Genomic DNA, 5,191 nt, shown 5'->3' on the forward strand with positions numbered 1-5,191 from the left:
CGAGTCTTACGACGAATTCGAGAATATCGTGCTGCAAACAATCTCCCTCCTATCGAAGTGCCCGACCTCAAAAATCTTCTTCCTTCGCCGATACCCGAGATGGCAGAACCAGCTCGTGCTCTTCGAGATTACGCCGCTCCATCGCAAGATGAGCCGCATTCGAGTATTGCTCCACCCGCAATCGAAGCAAACAACTTCGAACTTAAACCTTCGCTGTTACAAGCAGTGCAACAGAATCAATTCTCTGGAAATCCTACCGAGGATCCAAACCTTCATTTATCCGTATTTGTCCAATACGCTGATACTGTTAAAGCTAATGGTGTCACTTCAGAGGCGATTCGACTTCGTCTTTTTCCCTTCTCGTTAAGAGATAAAGCTAGAAGATGGCTTCAGTCTCTTCCTTCCAACTCGGTCACCACATGGAATGAGTTAAAGAAAGTCTTTCTTGCCTGATATTTCCTCCAAGCAAAACAGCTATGTTGAGAGCCCAGATAAATGGATTTAAACAGAAAGATAACGAGTCTCTTTTCGAAGCATGGGAAAGATACAAAGATATGATGAGACTTTGTCCACACCATGGTTTAGAGGACTGGTTAGTAATTCATACCTTCTATAATGGTCTCTTATACAACACAAGGTTAACAATAGACGCCGCCGCAGGTGGTGCGCTTATGGATAAACCTTATGCCGATGCTTATCAACTTATCGAGAGCATGGCCCAAAACCATTATCAGTGGGGAAGCGACCGAACAATGGTAGAAAAACCTCAAACGAAAAGTGGCATGTACGAGATAAGTAGCCTTGATCATGTTAATGCAAAAGTGGATGCTCTGGCCCAGAAAATTGAAAGTTTAAATGTATCACCTCCAGCCACCGTGGTTGCCGCAGCTCAAAATTGCGAAGTCTGTGGAATCCAAGGTCACACTCCTACAGATTGTCAACTCCTAACAGGAATCCAAGCAGAGCAAGTGAATTATGCTCAAGGAAATCCCTACTCGCATACCTATAACTCAAACTGGAAGAACCATCCTAATTTTTCATATAAGAGCAATAATGCTTTATACGCACCAGGACAAGCTCCCAGTCAAGCCCCAGCTATACCTCCTGGATATCAAAAGCCGACCCCATCTACACCTAACAATAATGTTCCTAGAAAATCCAACTTGGAAATCATGATGGAGAACTTCATAGCTTCTCAACAGCAAACCAATAAAGATTTCTTAAACCAGAATGTACACACTAGCGAACAAATTAAACAACTAGCAAGTAAAGTGGATGCCCTGGCTACCCATAACAAAATGCTGGAAACACAAATATCACAAGTAGCTCAACAACAAGCGCTTACTGCTGCCCCAACTGGTACATTTCCTGGACAGCCCCAACCTAACCCGAAAAGTCACGCTCATGCAATCATATTGAGAAGTGGAACAGAGGTAGAAGGACCGTCTGATCCAAGAATTGAAAACCAAAACTCTAAAAAGTCAACTGAGGAAGAAAATAAACCTAAGGAAAAGGAAGAGAGTAATAAGGAAACCGTAGAAAAGAAAGAACCTTACGTACCTCCACCACCTTATAAACCACTTATCCCTTACCCTCAAAGGCTTATTAAAACCAAAGATGCGGGCCAATTTAAAAAATTTGTTGACTTACTGAAACAATTAAACATCACAATTCCTTTTACAGAAGCTATTATGCAGATGCCCTCATATGCTAAGTTCTTAAAAGAAATTCTTTCTAATAAAAGGAAACTTGAAGAGAGAGAAACCGTTACAATCACTACTGAATGCAGCGCTATAATCCAGAATATGCCTCCCAAACTAAAAGACCCTGGTAGTTTCTCTATACCCTGTCACATAGGAAAATTTGTCATAGACAAAGCTCTATGCGATTTAGGAGCCGGTATCAGTGTTATGCCTTTATCCATATGCAAGAAACTGGAAATGGGAGAATTAAGACCAACTAAAATGTCTGTGCAATTAGTAGATCGTTCCGTTAGATATCCTGTAGGAATTCTTGAAAACGTTCCCGTGCGCATAGGTCAATTCTACATTCCAACCGATTTTATAATTATGGATATAAGAGAAGATGAAGTTACACCCATTATATTGGGAAGACCATTCTTAGCAACCGCCGGTGCAATCATAGACGTAAAACGAGGACGACTCACTTTCGAAGTAGGAGAAGAGAAAATTGAGTTCATTCTTTCCCAATTTTTGAAAGCACCTGCAATAAATGACACATGTTACTTCATGGATATCATCGATGAATGCATAAAAGAAACAGAGTTAGAAAATTACAAATTGTCTGACTATCGTGTAGAAGACAGACTTAACCAATGTTTAGCAATGGCATCGGATCCTACGCAATGCCTTAAGAAACCAAACCTCGACCTGAAAACACTTCCCAAAAATCTGAGATATGAATTCCTAGACTTAGAACTTGAACGACCAGTAATAGTTAATGCAGACCTAGGAAAACTCGAAACCAAAAAACTCCTACATATCTTAAGAAAATATCCAACCGCACTAGGATACAACATCACCGACCTTAAAAGAATAAGTCCTTCTATTTGTATGCACCGCATCATGCTAGAAGAAGACTGTAAAACTTCTAGGGAACATCAGAGGAGACTAAACCCGATCCTGAGTGAGGTAGTGAAAAAGGAAGTAACAAAGTTATTAGAGGCAGGTATCATATATCCTATATCTGATAGCAAATGGGTTAGTCATGTACACGTAGTACCAAAGAAAGGAGGTATAACAGTTATTGAAAATGAAAAAGGAGAAACTATAACCAAACGAATCGAATCGGGATGGAGAATGTGCATTGACTATAGGAAACTAAACAAAGCAACCCGAAAAGATCATTTCCCTTTACCATTCATTGACCAGATGTTAGAACGATTAGCAAAACATTCTCATTTCTGCTATCTAGACGGGTACTCAGGCTTCTTTCAAATACCAATTCATCCTGATGACCAAGAAAAGACAACATTCACATGTCCTTTTGGTACCTTCGCTTATCGACGAATGTCGTTCGGCTTGTGCAATGCTCCTGCAACCTTCCAAAGGTGCATGATGGCAATATTCTTCGATTTTCTCGAAAACATCATGAAAGTATTTATGGATGATTTTTCCGTATGCGGACAAAGCTTTGAAGAATGTCTTGAAAACCTAGAAAGAGTTCTAGAACGATGCGTAAAAGTAAACCTAGTACTTAATTGGGAAAAATGTCACTTTATGGTACAAGAAGGAATTGTTTTAGGACACATCATATCAAATAGAGGAATTGAAGTAGACAAAGCCAAAATAGAAGTAATCGAAAACCTTCAACCTCCGAAAACTGTGAGAGAAGTACGAAGCTTCTTAGGACATGCCGGTTTTTACCGACGATTCATTAAAGATTTCTTTAAAATAACTAAACCTTTAACCGGATTATTGATGAAAGATGCTGAATTCATCTTCGACAATAAATGTTTAGAAGCATTTCAAACGCTTAAACAAGCATTGATCTCCGCGCCCATAATGCAGGCTCCGGATTGGAATGAACCATTCGAAATAATGTGTGACGCAAGTGACTACGCCGTAGGCGCTGTTTTAGGACAACGAAAGGATAAAAAGCTTCACGTCATATATTACGCAAGTAGAACCCTAGACGAAGCACAAATGAATTATGCCACGACCGAGAAAGAACTTTTAGCAGTGGTGTTTGCACTAGATAAATTTCGTTCTTACTTGGTCGGAGCTAAAATAATCGTTTACACTAACCACGCCGCCATTAAGTACCTCTTAACAAAAAAGGACGCTAAACCTAGACTCCTAAGGTGGATTTTGTTGCTACAAGAATTCGATTTGGAAATCAAAGATAAGAAAGGAACTGAAAACGTAGTAGCAGATCACCTCTCTAGACTTGAAAACCTGGAACCGGAAAGAACATCGATCAACGATGATTTCTCGTACGATAAACTTATAGCTACTTTGGAAGAAAATAAAGCTGATAAACAGGTAGAGACCACCTTAGCTATATGTGTTACACCATGGTACGCTGATCTCGTCAATTATTTAGCTGCCGGAATAGTTCCACCAAATTTATCTTACCAACAAAAGAAACGATTCTTCCATGACATAAAACATTATTACTGGGATGACCCTTTACTTTTCAAAAGAGGCCCCGATGGTATTTTCCGTCGGTGTATACCTGAAGAAGAGATAGAAAATATAATCCAACACTGTCACTCCGCTCCTTATGGTGGACATGCAAGTACATCCAAGACCTGCTCTAAAATCCTACAAGTCGGTCTTTATTGGCCAAACATATGGAAGGATGTGCATGCGGCTATCAAGAAATGTGATAGATGTCAACGCACAGGAAACATATCTAGACGTGACGAGATGCCACAAAAGGGCATTTTGGAAGTAGAGATTTTCGACGTGTGGGGAATAGATTTCATGGGACCTTTTCCGCCTTCTTTTGGTAACAAGTACATACTCGTAGCAGTTGACTACGTATCAAAATGGATTGAAGCTATAGCTTCTCCGACAAACGACACACGAGTAGTAACTAGACTCTTTAAGAATATAATTTTCCCAAGATTTGGTGTCCCAAGAATAGTCGTCAGTGACGGAGGATCGCATTTCATATCTAAGGTACTCGAAAAACTACTGTTTAAGTATGGTGTAAAGCATCGAGTAGCAACACCTTACCATCCTCAAACCAGTGGACAAGTGGAAGTGTCTAACAGAGAAATTAAACAAATATTAGAAAAAACAGTCGCCACCTCAAGGAAAGACTGGTCATCAAAACTATCCGAAGCTTTATGGGCATATCGAACCGCCTACAAAACTCCCATAGGAACAACCCCATTTAAGCTTATTTATGGAAAATCTTGCCACCTCCCGGTAGAATTAGAAAATAAGGCCTACTGGGCTATTAAAAATCTAAATTTAAACTATAAGGCCGCTGGTGAAAAGCGAATTCTTGACATAAACGAATTGGAGGAACTTCGACAAGACGCCTACGAAAATGCCAGAATCTACAAAGAAAGAACGAAAAAATGGCATGATAAACGTATATCAAGAAAAATCTTCAAACAAGGCGATATAGTCCTTTTGTTCAACTCTAGACTTAAGTTATTCCCAGGAAAACTACGTTCTAGATGGTCAGGCCCTTTCCAAATCACCAATGTCTTCCC

General features: G+C 39.9%; 1 non-coding gene across 1 annotated transcript; it reads right to left on the minus strand.

Annotated features, from left to right (window-relative positions):
* Positions 1–476: 476 nt before the first annotated feature.
* Positions 477–583, minus strand: LOC127124916 (small nucleolar RNA R71). The gene has a single exon (XR_007804392.1). It is a non-coding gene; the product is annotated as a small nucleolar RNA R71 (small nucleolar RNA).
* Positions 584–5,191: the final 4,608 nt, after the last annotated feature.

The sequence above is a fragment of the Lathyrus oleraceus genome, chromosome 2, assembly GCF_024323335.1.
Source record: "Lathyrus oleraceus cultivar Zhongwan6 chromosome 2, CAAS_Psat_ZW6_1.0, whole genome shotgun sequence".
NCBI lineage: Eukaryota > Viridiplantae > Streptophyta > Magnoliopsida > Fabales > Fabaceae > Lathyrus > Lathyrus oleraceus.